We start from the raw sequence: 19285 nt of genomic DNA on the forward strand, positions 1-19285 counted from the left end.
TTTTCTATAATGAACATGTCTTTTATATTATTAAAAATATTATTAAACATATTAAAAAGATTCTACTAGACCATTTTTAAAACCCTAAAGCCACTCAATTGGCTCCACTCTTTTCTCAGGATAAATGAGCTTATTCACTAATACCACCTGCTAAATAAACACAACATGTTTTTTTGCCACACATGTTTTTTACAGATTCACCCTCCCCAAGGAATATCTGGTTCCAGGGGCAGCAGACAAGAGCCAGCACCTCTACCCAAGGGAAGAGGCTGAAGTTGCAAAGCCATGTTGGGGGGTTGGGTGGATTGTCCTTGGATGGCTCTGGGTTTCCACCTCTCACAGACAGTCTGGTGACCCAAGGGCTTTTCTTGGTGGTTGATGTTCACTGACCACACCTAGGGAAGCTTCATTCACTGCTCCCAGAAAAACCAGTGATTTCTAAGGGGTGTGGACTTGCATCTCAGCAAGCTCTTAGGCAAGGGGGCTACTGGCTCAGAACAGAAGGGAGCTCCTGGGATGGGGAGGGCAGGCAGAATGGTTCCTCAGCTGTACCCAACTTTAAGCCTTCAACCCTTCTAGGCATTCTCTTCCTTTGCCAACTGCAAAATAAACACCACATATTTTCAGATACAAATTTTTCTTTTGCACTTTCATATTCCCCCAAAATGGGAAATTTGACTTTGAGTGTGGGAGTGTTTCTCTTCTTACTCCTCGTGAAACCTCTTATTAAACAGATGGAGCATCACCCAGTTGATGGGGTCCTAAAGCGAAGAAATGTAAATGCTCCTCTTGTTCTTATTTGCCTTCCCTTCCTGCCCCAGCATACATGCAACTCCAGCCAGGCCATTATATCAGGGCCTGGGAAATCCTGCCCTTCCCCTCATGTATGGAGGATGGAAGAATGTTGGCAGAATGTTTTCTGAAACTGAGATTGGACTCAAGGGTGAGGCAAATGTCACGGTCATCATTCATTGCCTTGGCTGCCCATGCCCATCCCTTCCAATAATGCTGCTGGAACCCTTCTGTGTAATTAGTGAGAGGAATAATTAATACATGAGAGGAGTTTTTCTAACAGATCTGAGCAAGTGTGCCCTCTTAAAAATGCGGTGGGAGGCAGAAACTTACAGGCTTCTACATGTTTGCCAGAAACATCTAGATGGGACAGTCAACTCCACATCCTCATCCATGTACATTTATATGCTTGTTGGGTGGACCCAGCACCATAGAGGAGAGCAGAGGAGCTAAAAAGACTTCTGAACAAGCTGAGAGTTTGAGAAGGCAGGCTTAGAGAGTGGGAAAAACTGTGGTTGGAGTTGTACTTTCAGTCAGTGCATCTTTGGAAGATGGAGGTTAATTGCACAGTGAGGCTGATTGTAAAAGACAAAAAGAAACTAATGTTTGTGAAGCACCTACCGTGTGTGAAACATGGAGATGTTGTCTCATTTAGTTCCTGGGATAGATGTACAGATCTCCGCATTTACAGATGGCAGCAGGGACCCAGAGTGGTAATTTGATTAACTGAAGCCCACATAGTTAGGGATTTGGACTCACATCTGTCTGACTCCCAAGGCTTAATGGCAAAAATCATTCTTATTGCAGCTAGGCATTCCTTTTACCCTTGACTCCCTTTCTTTTTCCAATAGTCCATTCAGCCTTCCAGTGCAAGGATAAATTTTCCAGAACCCTGGTTTGGATCATTCCCTGGTCAATCTGGCTAGTCACTGCCTCTGCAGCCTCCTTGCCTTTAATGCAAATGTGCTCAGGCAACATGAAACATTGATCTAGATGTTTTCTGAGGCCTCTTCCAGATCTAAAGGTCATGGTTTTAGGGTTGGAAATGCCAACTTCTTCATAAATATTTTACTAACTAATTTTGTAAGCTTCTGACTCTCAACAGGCACAAAACAGCGCTACTGACCCTGACCAAATTTGATCGTCCTTCTCTTTTTCTTTTCCTAGTGACTTACCAACTTAATTCGCTGAGTAGGGCCTGGGTCTCAACCTTGATACTTTTTTTTCTTCACCTTCCCTTACCCAGTCAGTCACTGATCTTTAACCCTGCCTAACTACCTCTCTAATCCATCCCTATCTTTCCATTCCCACTGCTGCAATCCTGATTCATTGCTTGTCTGGAATCATTTCCTGTCTTTTCTTCCTATACAGATTTTTGCTCCCACCACCCTCAACAGCCCATTTCTCCATGGCAGCCAAATAATCTTTCTAAAATACATAAGTGACCATATCACTTCACTATCTTAAACCTCTTCAATGGCTCCCTCATCCCCTCCAACTCTTGCAACATAATTTATGTGGACTTCATTATCTCTTTCCAGCTTTTTTTTCCATCCCACACCTCTTCCCTTCCTACCCTATCACCCCCCTCCCCCCACCCCCTGTTGTGTAAATCATCTACAGATTTACAAAAATATGTCGGGGGGGGCAAGAATTTACATAGTGACTGAACTCAGCAGTGAAAAAAATGCAACTTCCTTTTTCAATAACTGAACTCAAATTATCACATGTACCCACATTTCTGCTCAATAGTGGAATAAAAAGTAATCTTATTAATTCAAGATAACTGGGTTGATGCTGTTTTAAAACTCAGTGTTTTGGGTTACTACTTGGCCAATGTAGCGTTCCTTCCCATTTTCCTTCTTCTTCTTTCTGGGGTGATATAAATCTCTAAGGTGTTTGCATGGTGTTAAAGAAGGGTCACATCCTTGCTGCCTCTGTTGGCATGGGTGCCATCTGCTACTCATTTTTTCAGTCCTGTCATGGCCTCTGGTTGACCAGTCCACACACTCTGCATCTGTTTTTTTTTTTCACTCTGCATCTTACATGTCCCAACACAGTCCTCTCCAGTTTTTTGTCCCTTTAAGTGCTGCTGCAGCCCTGCCGGGAGTTCCTATTCCTGATTCCTTATTGTGCTGTGAGGGCCAGAGCCCCAGGTACCTGATGCACCATTGCCTCTCTCAGCACACTTGGGCTTTTTCTAGCAGGCTTCCAGCCACCCTGGGCTGCACTCTGGGAGTCAAGGTATCAGTTCTGTCTGCTTCTCAAGGAACCCTTTTTCTGTCTGAGGATTGTCCATCATTCTCAGAACTGCCCCTTCTCCTCAGAACTTCTACGAGGGATTCCGTAGTAGCTGAGCTTTGGTTATAGCCTTTCTTATTCTCCCCTTTCTGCTAGCTCCCATTTTTTCCTTTTAGGTAAGAGAAAGTTATTCATCCTACATCCTCTTTCCAATTTATGGATAAATTTACTCCCTCTCTTTTAGGGCTCTCAGATTTTTGGAACTCAGAGTCTTTTTTTTGTCTAGTTCTTACAATGGAGAATTTTGACTTTCAAGACTAATTTTCTGTTATGGATTTATACATTTATTCATTCATGCAACAACTATTTTTTGAGCACTTACTATCTTCAAGACACTGTCCTATTCACAGTGAACAACACAGACAGAAACTTATATCATGGAAGGTATTGAGTAGAGGAGAGATATGGTCTAACAGATTTGAACAAGATCTGGCCACTATGTTAGGAAGAGACTAAAAGGAAGTAAGTACAGAAGGAGGGAAACAAGTGAGGAGACTATTGTAACACCTCAGGCAAGACACAGTTGTAACAAATGGTCAGTTCTGGAGATATTTTGGAGATGGAGCCAATAAGATTTGCTGGCATATCAGATACGGGATGAGAGACAAAGTGTTTAGTCCAGAGCTGCTGAAACAGTAGAGTTGCCATTTTCTGGAGGTGGGGAAGACAGTGGGAGGCACCCAGTTTGGACCTATTGATTTTTTTTTTTTTAATTTAGAAATCTCTCTTTTAAAAAAATGTTTTTATTGACAAAACAACATACAAACACAGACATTCTTAACATACAAACATTCCATACTTGGTATACAATCAATGGCTCACAGTATCATCACATAGTTGTATATTCATCACCATGATAATTTCTTAGAACATTTGCATCACTCCAAAAAAAGATATAAAAAGAAAAAAGCAAAAGCTCTTATATACCATATCCCTTTCCCCTCCCTTTCATTGACCACTAGTATTTCCATCTACCCAATATATTTTCGCCTTTGTTTTTTTATACTTTTTTCTATACCTCTTACCACTCCCTTTCATTGATCACTAATATTTCAATCTACTCAATTAATTTTAACATTTGTTCTCCCTATATTTGTTTATTTTTATCCATATTGTTTTTACTCATCTGTCCATATCATAGATAAAAGGGGACCTAATGGATTTGACATGCCTAATGGATACCCAAGGGGGAGAGAGGAATAGGCAATGAGATGCACCCCTTGGGGGAAAGAACCTGGGATGGAGATGCAGTATAGGAGTCAACAATAATCAGATGATATTTTCAGTTCAATGTAGAACAGAGAAGGGAAGGGAGAAGCCCAAGGACTATGCTTTGCATATTGGTTAAAAGACTGAGAGCAATCAGCCAAGAGAACTGAATAGCTATGAGATGGGGGAAAAAACTGAGTCTCTGAGTGAAGGAAGTGTAAATAAAAACAAAACTTTAAAAAATCCCATTGGCATCTTCCAGTCCACAGCTACCCTTGCCCCAAGGGCAGTGAGTGGTGATGGTGGTGGTGGGGCTAAGTTTTAGATTGTGAGATTGTCTGCCATACACAACCACACTTTTTTTCACCGCAAGAACTTTGCATGGCCTTGAACCTTCTTGTTCCCTTCTTGGTTGGTGGATTTTTACTCATCTTTCAGGTCTCATCTTATAGGCTCCATTTCCAAGATGCCTTCGAACCATTTCTGCCAAGTTGGAGTCATGAGCCAACTTTTTTATGTGTTCTGAAAGCCCAAGGGTTATTTTGTGGCTTTCATGAGTTAACATATGTGAAGGTGATTTTTAAACTGTAAAGTGCCATTCACACATCTTCCCCCACCCTTTTCTCCCCTTTGCAGTCTTCTCTTCTTGCTAATCTTCCTTATTTTCACCCTTCTTCTTTCTTCTCCTTATTTAGCAGAAATCTTTAAATTTAGAGCCCGGGGAAGAATGGTAAAATTTTATTTAGGTGTATGTGTCTTTCCAGGGAGAGGAATCCAGAGCTTTCATCAGTGTCTTTGAGGAGTACTTGACTCCCCAAAAGTTAAGAATCATTATAATTTTCTTGAGGCGTGAGGGAAGATGATGGGCTAGTCTTCATTCTTAAACTCTACCCTTCTCTCTGTCCTGCTTTGTCCATCAAGGACATGGACACAGACTTAAATTGTCAAGCTGAACTTTCAAATATATATTGAGGCAATATTTGAAGCACTGAAGTTTCATTTCGAAGCAACTTTTTGCCTCAAAATGGTTCATCCATAGAAAGGAAACTCCAATAAACAGAACTTTCTTTAAATGCTGGGGAAGTGATGAATTAAAATCCAGGTTGCCCTTGTGGATGAATTTTCCCGGGGAGCAATTAAGGCAAACAGGTGCTGAGGAGGATTTGCATTACAAACCAGAAGCCCCTCCCACCCCACCTCTGCCAGGTCTCCAGGAGAGCTGCCTTCCTCACTAGAGGAGGGTAACACTGTACAGCATTGCCAACTGCTTCCTCCCTGTGAAGTCTGAGCTTGTGAGAAAACATTACCATCACTCAGCTTAATTTCCATTTAATATGTGTCAAGATAAAGAGCAAGGATTCATGGGTTGTGCCTGTGAAGGTGCAGTGCAAATATATGAAAATAAAATATCTCTTGACCTCACTATTTGAGACAGAGATTTTATTTATTTTCTCAAGAAGCAGAGTGTCTGGTGAGGTTTTCTTTTTTTGGTGGGGGAGGGGATGTTGTTGTTGTAGCTCAGTGGGGCAATAAATTTAGGGAGCATCCTGATCTGTCACAGAGCAAGCAGGATTGTGGGATAATGTGATCTGAAGATTCAGACTCCCCTCGACCCCCTGAGTCCTGCAATAAATCCCCTGGTCTATGGCCGAGGCACTGAGGGAGGGCTCCAGGCTTAGCCTGCTCTGCGCAAAAGTGTTGATCCACAACAGTCCTGCTCACTTCCATAGTGATATTTGAAGCTCCATCTTAGTTTAAGTTTTCTACAAAACAGAGCTTGAGGGATCACCTGAGAAGCATTAGTAGGGGAGTTGGGGATGTGAGATGTGCAAGAGAGGAAGCTAATGTAGGGAAAGTTCACAAGCAGGTCACCCTGTGAACAACTGGGGCCCAATCCACTAGAGATTCCTGAGAGATGGTCCCCCTGTCGGGTGAGGAGGCTAGGGTATTTATTCATGTATTCCTGTCTCTCATTGGTGGAGGATTTCGCCCAGGGTGGGGGTAGGAGTTGGCTTCTGGGACAACCTTCTGTAGGCTTGTTCTACATCTCTGCTTACTTTCAGTCTCTTTTTTGAACTCCTCCTACTAAATCCAGCATTAAATGTAGGGGTAACTTAGGGCTTGGTCCTCATCCCTCCTTCCTCAATGATCTCTATTATCATCTTACATTATGTTATCTATTTCCTTGGCTTTACGTTCTACCCATATACCTATGACTCTCTAGTTGTCCCTCTACATATATTGTCCTCTTCTTTCATATTACTACAGCTGCAGCCAGACTCCGGGCTTCCCAGCTAGCCCCAACAATCCCAGCCTCCTCATGGCAAAGTGTGGCCATGACTGAGGGTTGACCAAGTTTGAGCCAATAGGATGTGAGCAAAAGTGTGTGTAACTTTTGGTTGATCTCCAACTTAAAGACAAACCACTCCTTCTTTCTTCTCTCCTTCCCACTGGCTGGGATACAGACAGCATGGTAACCTGGCTTCAATTGTTCAGAAGAGAACATTCTTGGGCTAATGGAGGAAAACAGTGGAAGGAGCCTGGATCCCTGAATGACCTCATGGAGACGAGTCATTCTGAGTTACCCCACAGTAAAATTAATAAGCTTTTGTATTGGGGGCTTCCTTGTTGCATTATAGAAACTTAGCCTGTTAATTAAGTAATGAACCAGCCCAGACCTCTCTTTTGATGTCCAAACCCATTTATCTTAATGCCAACTCCACATTTCTACTTAGGTGATCCTCCTCCAGCCTTCAATCAAGACCTAACTCTTATTTTCACTCCCTTCCTGCCTTAATATTATTCTTATCTATATTATCCTTATCTATAAATGTCATCTAGGCTGAACCAATTCAACATCAAGATGCTGATTTAGATTTAAATATCTCTTTTAATCTTACCTCCCCATTCAACCCATTACCTGGTCCCATGATTCTTTTTTCAAAATATATCACCAATCCATCCACTTAGTTTTCATGCCTTTTTTTTGGGCCTCAGTGGGAGAGACTTGAGTAAATCATACACCTCTTTTATTATTACCAGTTCAGCCAGGGCCCCTCACTTGTTTTATTTTGCTTCATTTTATTTTTAACTTTTAATTTTAATTTAGCTGATTTCATGAATGTAAAGAAGTATCTCATAATTATTTTAATTGGTAGTTGAATTAATTATGCCAGTGTGTGCTTCAGTTCTCATGCTTGTTAGCCATCCTACCTCCATTCATTTGAATTGCTTGCTCATATTCTTTGCATGATTTTTTTTTTCCTTTTGGATTTCCTAACTTGTTCTTGTTGATTTGCAGGGAGGAGTTCCTTTTATCATAGGAACTATCATAATCAGGTACTGTCCTTGTTTACATTTATAAGTGTGATGGTGCCAAGTAAAGATCAAGCAAACCCATAGGAACAAAGGATTCACAGTAGTTCATAGAGGTGGGAGGACTGAGTCACCACCCGGCACATGGTCGCGTAAGCAAGTAGAACTTCAAAGAGCCTGCTTTGCGGCAATTGGTACCATACCAATGCCAGTTCTGTGTGGCATGGCCTTCCTCTATGTACATACCAACCTTCAACAGTTTATTAACATTGAGGGCATTAGTAACTGTGAATTGAAGAAATTTTCATTAAATCATGCTTTAAAATTTTTAGCACTCTGTTTTTGAGGGCACCATTAAATTGATTGGCCTATTAAAAACCAGCAGTTAAAACTCATTGTTAAAATGAGCTCATTGTTAAAAAAGAAAAATAATGATAATGATACTGACAGCAAGTGAAACTTGGGGCCATCCTGCTCAGAATCAAAAGCATCAGGCCATTAGCATGTGAAATGTGAAACGTGAGAACAAATTTTCGTACTATTAAATCCAACATTGGTGATTTACTTTGAATCAAGCAACATAATTAATTATGCTAAAGAAATGTTGTTAGTTTGAATTTCATTCATTTTAGAGTTTTGCTTGTATTCAATTTGCAAATTAGTTTTATAGTTTATTTTTAGATTTTGTGAAATGAGAATTTCATAGCTTTTTTTAAGTTCAGACATATTTAAATAGCATAATAATAAAAAAATTCTACCAATATTGTAATAATTTTTCTCACCTTACCTTAATTATGCTAATTACCTTGGCGTACTGAGGTGTTGATTTGCAGATCATAGCCTATTGTTTGACAGAGGTTGGGGTGAAAGATGGTGCCCAAAATGAATTCTGAAATATTAGGCACAACAGATCATTCAACAGTGTGAATCTGAGGTTCAACTCACAGTCAAGGTTAACACATCTATAGGTTTGCAGTAGACACAATGGCCTGCTTTCAAATCTTCCGCTCTTACTGTGGCTGGAAAGCCAAGATCTTCATTTCCCTGATTCCCTTGCAAGTTGAGTTTTGGGTATGATTTAGATTCAACCTATTGGTTTTACCCTAGCTTCTGCTTTTTCTGTAGCCAGGCACACTTGTGGAGCCATTTGTCTTGTCCCAGTGTCAAGCTACTGTCTTTAGGGATGTCAAGAGGCAGGACGTGTGTCTGTGTATTAGTGAGGAACATGGTTTCAACGGTGTGTCTCATGGCAGGCATGGTGGTCTCCTGACTGTGGCCCTGATGATTTGGTTCTATCACCACTGACTCTCTGGTTGTAGGAAAGGCAGCAGCTCTTATATTGGTCCAGTTCCTCGTGTGGCTTTGGGAGTCATTTATGAAAGCTCAGCCTGTTTGTTGAGTGCTTTCAGTGATCCTATAAGCTATGAATACCCGGTAATCATTCATTCCTGTATAAGTTGGCTAGAATGGATCCTATTCTCTGAACTGAAGCCAGACTGATATGTGGTTAATTCCTGGTGGAGTGAGACTCTTGCACAGGATGTGATCACCTTTTGTGTACAGGGCTCTGCCTAAGGCCATGTGGGGTACAGTTTTGGTCTCTGTCATTGGGGAGCCCATAGACAAGACTGTATGGCATGTGAGTAGCACAAGCTGTGGTACTTGGGTTGAGGGATGAGTGACGGGGAAGATACTACTGTGTGTGCATGGTCAGGGGAGCCTCACGGGAGAGATGGAATCTGAATTGAACTTTGATTAATGAGTTGAGTCTAGAGAGGAGGCAGAAAGGAGGAAAGAGACAAAGGAGTTGGGGTGAATGATAAAAATAGCATGCAGAGGTAGAAGAATAAGTTTGGGTAAGATTCTGGAAAGCTTTGGAATTTAGAAAAAGGACATTACAAAACTTAATTCTTTAAGCAATGTAGAGCCATTCCAAGTTTTGAGTGAGAGGAGTAATGCGCTTTAAGCAGTGCTTTTTTTCCCTTTTTCTTTGGGTTAAGGAAAGTAGTGTTGACATAATTAGCTTTTGGAGTGACTGGGGATGTTTTATGGTGTGAAGGTAAGGTAGGACTGAGATATTCTTATGTGGTTTGTTAATATGAAACTTGAGAAAGTGGGACCAATGGGACACTTAGCATTGGATAAATCTTATCTGGAAGACACTGGAAAAGCTACACTAGTCCCAGGAACAAGTCCAGTTATTGAAAAAGAAATCAAGTTTCCATCCAGGTTCCTGAGAGAGATCCCTCTTTGTTTAGGGCTAAGTAGAAAGAAAATAGTCTGGAAAGGATATTTTATTATCTTAATTTCTTTAAGTGGGAAAATGGGGAGATGGATTTTAGGACTTTACTTTCACTGAGGCAACAATGGAGTATTGATTACATTGTTGGAACTTTAATATTCTAAGGACTTTTACATTTTGTGTGGAAACTTTATAATGGGAGGGGGGTAATTTCATTTTTTTTCACTTAGTTGTGCAATCATCATTACATTCAATTTTAGGCAATTTTCATTGCTCCGAAGAGAAAAATAACAGACACACAGAAAAGGAAAACCTGACCCCCCCACCCCTGTATAGAGGGAGGGTAATTTCATTTTTATCTTTTAAAAGATTTGGGCTGAACTCCTTGTGTAACCTTCTCTGATGAGCTATGTTGGGTGATGTAACTGGTATACAGAACGGGGACAAATTCTCAGGTAGTGGGCTTTGAAATTAAATTAGTTGTCTTTCCTGATCCATTGCATGGATTTCTGGGGGCAATACAAAAGAGACATTGTTTTGGGGGTGAAGATAAGAGAAGAGGGATCACAGAAGGGAGGAAAAGGGTTCTTGATACTCCCTGGATTTTCTCCCAGAAGGAGAATGATTAACGATAGACCTGGCTGTTGTAGGCTATTAGGCCTATTAAGAAAAGCAAAAAGCATGGAAATATAGGTTCCTTAGGAGAGAAATGTATTCATGGCATAGTTGCTCACCCATTTTTATTCCTTTCTATAGGAGGAGACACTAATCTAATTGGTTACACTTCAAAATGTTGATCAAGTCCTGTTTACTCATATGCAAATCACAACCTTTTCCTTCTTTGAGATGGAAGTGGTAAAGGAGGTAGAACCTTTTCCTATGTTGACAACCATTTCTCTTACCCTAACTTTGAGAGGTTTCAATCCTACTTGGTAGCCGCAAAAAAGAGTAGGAGTGGTTTGATTGCATCAGCAGCCTGTCACCATTACTTCAATCTCAGTACAATTCAGAAACAGAGCTAATGGAGCTAACCATCCAATTGTCCAGGCTTAAAATCAATTCTCACAGTGATACTGTAGGTGGAGTGATGGGTATAGAAGATGAAGCAAAGTGAGCCAGTGGACACTGATTTCTTTGCTCCCTCTTTTGACTCCACCAAGTATCATTTTGGAGGCACCTCTGCCTCCTATGGACAACCCTACTTCCACATTCAAATAAGACCTATCCATTTCCCTCCTGGCATTATCATGTCGTTGCAATACAGAAAGGAGTTTGACATCCTTGAGTACTGTTGGGTAGTGAGTCATGTCTCCCACAAAAAGCATGTTCTGGTTCCAACTCCTAAATGGGTGAACCCATTTGAAAATAGGACCTTTGCAGATGTTGTTAGTTAAGGTGTCCAAACTGAATGAGGATGGGCCTTAATCCAATATGGCTGACGTCTTTATAAGCAAAGGAAGCTGGACACAGAGAGAGAAGCCACACAGAGAGCTAGAAGCTCGAAGCCAAAGGAACCCAAAAGAAAAAGGAAAAGACACCACTATGTGCACTGCCATGTGAAGGAAAAGCCAAAGATCAAGGACTACCAGCAGCCAGAGCCAGAATGCCAGCGTCTTTAGGAGAAAGCATTGCCTTGCTGACACCTCAAATTTGGACTTCTCTTAGCCTCAAAAACTTTAGCCAATAAATTTCCATTGTTTAAGCCAACCTATTTTGTGATATTTGTTTTAGCAGCTGGGAAATTAAAATGGGTGCCTTGTTTAGTGCTTGTTCAGTCTTTTCTTTGTGATAAGATTCATAGTTGACTTTTTTCAAGATGCGTACAAACAGCATTAAATTTCTGTGTTCAAAACTGTGCATGGACTGCACTTAGACCTTCCGTTATTACTTATAGATGTCACTAACATCAAACTGATCAACTTATTTATTTTTTCACTGTCCTTGTAATTTTGGTTCTATTTTTTTTTTTTTTTGGTTGTTGTTGTTGCCAGTCTATTTTGCTTCTGATCATTGTCTACTTTTTCCTCAGAAACCTTTTCAACTGAACACACAGATGTAACACTTCATTATACTCCACAGCATTCTACTTGGGATGAGGCCCTCTTGCTTTGTTTCTCGCCAACACTCTGCTTCCTTCTTCCTCTTGTTTCCTGGCAGCTAAAAGAGTAAGCACACTAATTTCTCTATTCTTCCACCACATACAGTAGGGTACTTTCCACTCTTCAATTTTTAGAGCCCAGCTGGTGGAAAATTTTGTCTTGTGCTGAGGGAAAGAGAGATATCTTCCTCATCCTTGGCTCGCAGATCTGCTCTCCAGCCCTCTTTGCCAGATTGCTCTGTACTGGGCTTTCAAGTCTCAAATAACAAAGTGGTACCTTTTGCTTCCCATTTGTCCCTTGTATGCAATGTCTCTCAGCAAATTCATTTATAGAGAAGTAGGATTTAGCATTTCTGGGTTCCTTATCCAGATTCCATTCTGCCACTATTATGTCTAGCAGGAGACTTTACTTAGTGCCAGTATGGTCGTGAGATGCAGGCAGCTATTGGCAACTATCAAAGAATGAGGTAATGAGGACCTGAGCTGAAGAGACAAACAGTAATGCAGGAGGAACAGACAGCATGGATGTGAGATACTGAATGGAAGGTATGCTGGTTTGAAAGGATGTATGCCCCCTAAAAAAGCCATGTTTTAATAAAAAAAAATCCCATTTCATAAAGGTAGAATAATCCGTATTCAATACTGTATGTTTGAAACTGTAATCAGATCATCTTCCTGGAGATGTGATTTAATCAAGAGTGGCTGTTAAGCTGGATTAGGTGAAGACATGTCTCCACCCATTTGGGTGGGTCTTGATAAATTTCTTGAGTCCTATAAAAGAGGAAACATTTAGGAGAATGAGGAGATTCAGAGGGCGCAGGGAATGCTGCAGCACCACGAAGCAGAGAGTCCACCAGCCAGAGACCTTTGGAGATGAAGAAGGAAAACGCCTCCCGGGGAGCTTCACGAGACTGGAAGCCAGGACAGAAAGCTAACAGATGATGCCGTGTTTGCCATGTGCCCTTCCAGCCGAGAGAGAAGCCCTGACCGTATTTGCCATGTGCCTTCTCACTTGAGAGAGAAGCCTTGAACTTCATCGGCCTTCTTGAACCAAGGTATCTTTCCCTGGATGGATGCCTTAGATTGGACATGTCTATAGACTTGTTTTAATTGGGACATTTTCTCAGCCTTAGAACTGTAAACTAGCAACTCATTAAATTCCCCCTTTTAAAAGCCTTTCCATTTCTGGTATACTGCATTCCAGCAGCTAGCAAACTAGAATAGAAGGAAAACACAAAGGCTTCAGAATTGATTGGAGATAAAAATCAGTCCTAAGAGGGATAAGCAAGCACATATAGCAAAGGGATAACTGGAAAAATGAAAGATAAGAACAACAAAGAAAGAAAATGATGTCATATTGAATTAATGACCTCATCTTAACCAATTTCAGTTTCAAGGATCCTATTTCCAAATAAAGTCATTGAGGTACTGGGAATTAGGACTTCAACCTGTTTGGGAGATACAATTCAAACCATAACAGAGTGTTAGTGCTCTCACTTCTGGGCTGAGCTGTGAGTAGGTTGACAGCACTGGGGCAGAAAGTGGAAAGACAATAGTGCTTGTGGCAGGACACTCAGCTTGGAGGGGTGTCTGAGCTTGCAGAACTGTCCATCACAGGAGTGACTGATATTACAGGTGGGATGAAAGAATGTGGTGGGGGCATCCTGGTGTCTGCATAGCTAATTGCTCCCTCCTCTGGGCCAAACTTCAGTGTGCACTTCCTATGCTCATTGTACCAGTGCTCGTAATCAACTGATACCGTTTGTTAAATACAGAAATATTTCCATATTGGTTGATAAATAGCAGAAGCCTGAACTTTCTGAGGATTCTTCTGACCACTCCTGCAACCCACCATGCCAGTCCACAGCCTGTCCTCTGGGACCTCTGCTTGTCTCCATAATCCAGCAGCTAAAGGATTAATTTCTGGCCATGCAGGTCCTGCTCTCGCATGAAGTTGGTTCTGATTGGTCAGAGCCTGTGCACTTTAGGTAGTAAAATATTTTGAATATTGCTCCTGGTTGTAAATATCTGCCACACTTCTGTCTTTTTCACCAGATCAGTCAGTGTCCCTTCAAGGCAAACACTGTCTTACTTATTATTATTTTTTTTGCAGGGGGGTGGGAGTTGCATGGTCTGGGAACTGAACCCAGCTCTCTACATGGCAGGCGAGAATTCTACCACTGAACTACCCATGCACTGTCTTACTTATTTTTATATCCCCTTCATCCAATAGGGGGTATGCCACATTTAGTAACTCAATAATAGAAACAGAAGGAGTATCAAAATGAAAATATCCTATTAATAGCACATTTAACCAAAGCATGATGAAAGCTAGATACTGATTATTGTGAATATGGTTTAAAACTGAATTGATATAAATATTTATATCAATAAAGTAAGACTGAACATTTAACATCTTACTTTAACCTTAGACATAACCTTGGACGTGAAAAATCCAGTAAAAAGCTAAGTTCTAAAGACAATATCTTGCAAAGTTTGTTTCTTTGAGGGCGGATTGATGTTTAGAATTGATTCAGATTTGTTCAGAGGTAAGTCAAGCAAATTCTAGCAGTTCTTAAAGTGAGAAATACTATTTTGGATTATAAATCAGGTATACGATTCTGAGGATATGTTTTTTTTTTCTTTTGTTACTCTAAGCTGAACTGGAGGTCTATCGCAAAGGATGAAGCCCCCAAATATTTTGAGCAACGGAAATTTTGTTAAACATCAATGTTCAGCCTCCCAAGATAACTCTTTGAATTACTTTTTTGGATGTATGCGTATGTTTCATAATATACTGGTCATGTGAAATTATGGTCACAATTCACTTATAGTTGAGCATATACAACATTGCTAAATGCTGAGACACATCACTGTCTTCTCCTTCCTCTGTTAAACAGATTCTATATTTAAGAAACTACAGAATAACACATGGAGAAGGCAAAGTATATTGGGAATACATCCTTCTACTGATTTTATCACTTTTAAAGTTGTGAAGTCTCACCTGCTATTGCCATTCTTTCCCCTTGAGAAGGTGGCTAGATATCTTCTCTGGCACAAGAATGTCATAAACCAGTGGTTGTTACAAATTCAAGAGTGTAGAATGACTCAGGAACTCCAACAAGTACATCCTGCTAAATTAACAAGAAAAGAGCCAGTTATATTAGCACTAATTAATGAATTCAGCCAAGTGGCAGAGTATAAGATCAATGCACAAACACAAAAACAATTGTGTTCCTAAACACTAGCAATGAACAATTCAAAGATGGACTTAAGAGAATGGTTCCATTTACAATAGCATCTAAAAGAATAAAATATCTAGGAATAAATTTAATTAAGGACACACACGGCTTGTAGACTGAAAGCTACAAAACTTTGCTGAAGGAAGTTAAAGATGACCTACATAAATGGCAAGACATCCCGTGTTCATGGATTGGAAGAGTTAACATTGTTAATATATTAATATTACCCAAAAACAATATGCAAATTTAATGCAATCCCTATTAAAATTCCAGCAGCCTTCTTTTGTGGAAATGGAAAAACTGACCCTCAAATTTATACGGAACTTCAAGGAGCTCCAAATAACGAAAATAATCTTGAAAAAGAAGACAGTAGGAGGACTCACATGGCTCAATTTCAAACTGTATTACAAAGTGATAGTACTCAAAATAGTGTGGTCCTGGAACAAAGATAGACAAATAGATCAGTGAAATAGAGGTGAAAGTCCAGAAACAGACCTACATGTCTATGGCCATATTTTTTTTTATAAGAGTGCTAAGTACATACAATGGGGGGAAGAACAGTCTCCTCAACAAATGGTTTTGGGCAAACTGGATATCCACGTGCAGAAGAATGAAATTAAACTTGTACCTCACACCACATACAAAGTAAACTCAAAATGAATCAAGGACTTGAATATATGAACTACAACTATAAAAGTCTCAGAAAGTGACAGTGGGGCAGATCCTCATGATTATATAATATCACTTATAAAGATGACTAGAAATAGCAAATCCACAGATAAAGAAAGCAGATTAGAGGTTACTGCGGTAGGGGAGGATGGGGTATGGAGAATGTCTGAGTGTAAAAAAACAAATAAACAAACAGCAAAAAAAATGAGTTGTACTTCCTAGGCATGAAAAACAACCATCAGAAATTCAGTTCTTTTTTTTTTTTTTTTTTTTTTTATTTATTTCACTTAGTTCTTATAACAGCATACATAGTTTTAATCCAATAGGCCAGATACAGTCCACTTTTAATATTCTACCCCAGAATATTAGGAAACTGTCACCAAAATTTTATACCTGGTTCATGGTATAGAAGTCAAATGTTTTTTTTTTGTTTGTTTTTTTTTTTTTTTTTTTAAATTTTTTTATTAATCAAAAAAAAGAAAAGAAATTAACACAACATTTAGAAATCATTCCATTCTACACATGCACTCAGTAATTCTTAGTATCATCACATAGATGTATGATCATCATTTCTTAGTACATTTGCATCGATTTAGGAAAAGAACTAGCAAAACAGCAGAAAAAGATATAGAATGTTAATATAGAGAAGAGAATTAAAATAATAATACTAATAATATATATATATATATATAAAGGAAAAAGAAAAAAACAAAAACAAAAGATACAAACACACAAACAAACAAACAAAAAACCATATTTCAGGTGCAGCTTCATTCAGTGTTCCAACCTAGTTACATTACACTTAGGTATTATTGTGCTGTCCATTTTTGAGTTTTTGTATCTAGTCCTGTTGCACAGTCTGTATCCCTTCAGCTCCAATTACCCATTATCTTACCCTGTTTCTAACTCCTGCTGGTCTCTGTTACCAATGATATAGTCCAAGCTGATTCTCGAATGTCGGTTAACATCAGTGGGACCATACAGTATTTGTCCTTTAGTTTTTGGCTAGACTCACTCAGCATAATGTTCTCTAGGTCCATCTATGTTATTACATGCTTCATAAGTTTAGTCTGTCTTAAAGCTGCATAATATTCCATCGTAGGTATATGCCACAGTTTGTTTAGCCACTCGTCTGTTGATGGGCATTTTGGCTATTTCCATCTCTTTGAAGTTGTAGATAATGCTGCTATAAACACTGGTGTGCAAATGTCCGTCTGTGTCTTTGCCTTTAAGTCCTTTGAGTAGATACCTAGCAGTGGTATTGCTGGGTCGTAATCCATTCTGCCATTCTATGTCTTTTGATTGGGAAATTCAGTCCATTAACTTTTAGTGTTATTACTGTTTGGATAATATTTTCCTCTACCATTTTGGCTTTTGTATTATATATATCATATCTGATTTTCCTTCTTTCTACACTTTACTCCATACCTCTCTCTTCTGTCTTTTCGTATCTGACTCTAGTGCTCCCTTTAGTATTTCTTGCAGAGCTGGTCTCTTGGTCACAAATTCTCTCAGTGACTTTTTGTCTATAAATGTTTTAATTTCTCCTTCATTTTTGAAGGACAATTTTGCTGGATATAGGAGTCTTGGTTGGCAGTTTTTCTCTTTTAGTGATTTAAATATATCATCCCACTGTCTTCTAGCTTCCATGGTTTCTGCTGAGAAATCTACACATAGTCTTATTGGGTTTCCCTTGTATGTGACAGATTGTTTTTCTCTTGCTGCTTTCAAGATCCTCTCTTTCTCTTTGACCTCTGACATTCTAACTAGTAAATGTCTTGGAGAACGCCTATTTGGGTCTATTCTCTTTGGGGTGCGCTGCACTTCTTGGATCTGTATATTTAGGTCTTTCATAAGAGTTGGGAAATTTTCAGTGATAATTTCTTCCATTAGTTTTTCTCCTCCTTTTCCCTTCTCTTCTCCTTCTGGGACACCCACAACACGTATATTTGTGCGCTTCATATTGTCATTCAGTTCCCTGATTCCCTGCTCAAGTTTTTCCATTCTTTTCCCTATAGTTTCTGTTTCTTTTTGGAATTCAGATGTTCCATCCTCCAGTTCACTAATTGTAGCTTCTGTCTCTTTAGATCTACCATTGTAGGTATCCATTGTTTTTTCCATTTTTTCTTCTTTGTCCTTCACTCCCACAAGTTCTGTGATTTGTTTTTTCAGATGTTCTATTTCTTCTTTTTGTTCAGCCCATATCTTCTTCATGTCCTCCCTCAATTTATTGATTTGGTTTTTGAAGAGTTTTTCCATTTCTGTTCGTATATTCAGCATTAGTTGTCTCAGCTCCTGTATCTCATTTGAACTATTGGTTTGTTCCTTTGATTGGGCCATATCTTCAATTTTCCGAGCGTCATCCATTATTTTCTGCTGGTGTCTGGGCATTTGATCAGATCTCCCTGGGTGTGGGACCCAGCTGGTTGAAAGGTTTTTCTGTGGAATCTCTGGGCTCTGTTTTTCTTTTCCTGCCCAGTAGGTGGCGCTCGTGGCGGTCGTTTGTCTGCGGGGCAGTCGGCCCGGGAAACCGCGCGTGGAGGCGGGGGTCGCTGGCCGTGGCTTGGGGGAGTGCTGGTCCAAATTGCCCAGCTGGCCCGAGACGCCAAGCGTGACGGGAGGGCCCCGCTATCCAATGTTCCCAGTCAGACCGGGGAGCCACGTGCGTGGAGGGGACCCCAGACGCCAGCCACCCAGCCGGGAAAACGTGCACCCCTCGGGTATCTCACAGCAGTGGATTCTCCCTACCCGTTCAGCCGTTCCAGAATGGGGTACGCTGTCTTTTTTGGTCTCTGTCGTGACTCCGGGAGCTGTTTCGTATTGTTTCTGTTTCTTTAGTTGCTTTTCTGGAGGAGGATCTAAGACCCGCGCGTCTTACTAAGCCGCCATCTTCTTCGGAAGTCCCCTTGGATTTTCTTGATGGATGACTTTGCTGTCTATCTGTTCTTTGAAATTCAGTTCCAATTATTCTGGACCCCTAGCTTAGGTTTTGTTGAACAGATCAGAATTTTTCAATTTTTGTTTTCTTGTTTCTTGACCTGCCTGTATGGTGCCCTTTTTTCCCCCCTTAGAAGAGTCTACGTAGGTATTATGGATGCCAGTCAGATTTTCCCAGACCAAATTGGCCTCCTCTCAGGAGGAAAGAGTCACTTGCATCAGTTTTCCCAGAGGGTGAGACCCAGCAAGTTGAAAGATTTTTCTATGAAGCCTCTAGACTCTGTGTTTTTCATATCCTGCCTAGTTATGTAGTTCTTGTCTGCCTATAGGTCCCACCAGCATAAGGTGATGTGGTATCTTTAACTTCAGCTCAGAAATTCAGTTCTTAATGTTAATTTTATTTTGGGTCACATGAAAGTGGCCAGAATGTCTCCCTACTCTGTCATTCCTCCATCATATAACTTTGGACTTTTGGTTTGG

At 40.2% G+C, this 19285-nt stretch overlaps 1 long non-coding RNA gene across 2 annotated transcripts in view; it reads right to left on the reverse strand.

Annotated features, from left to right (window-relative positions):
• Nucleotides 1–206: 206 nt before the first annotated feature.
• Nucleotides 207–19285, reverse strand: part of LOC143657965 (uncharacterized) — a 32428-nt gene continuing 13349 nt past the window's right edge. Inside the window, exons 2-4 of one of the 2 annotated variants that reach the window (XR_013163036.1) lie at nucleotides 14962–15091; nucleotides 8423–8506; nucleotides 207–599 (exon numbers count right to left, since the gene is read on the reverse strand). This is a non-coding gene — a long non-coding RNA (uncharacterized LOC143657965). Of the gene's footprint in view, nucleotides 600–8404; nucleotides 8507–14961; nucleotides 15092–19285 lie in introns of both variants that reach the window. The other variant, XR_013163035.1, reaches the window with a different exon arrangement.

The sequence above is a fragment of the Tamandua tetradactyla genome, chromosome 15 (genome assembly GCF_023851605.1).
Source record: "Tamandua tetradactyla isolate mTamTet1 chromosome 15, mTamTet1.pri, whole genome shotgun sequence".
NCBI classification, from domain to species: Eukaryota; Metazoa; Chordata; class Mammalia; order Pilosa; family Myrmecophagidae; genus Tamandua; species Tamandua tetradactyla.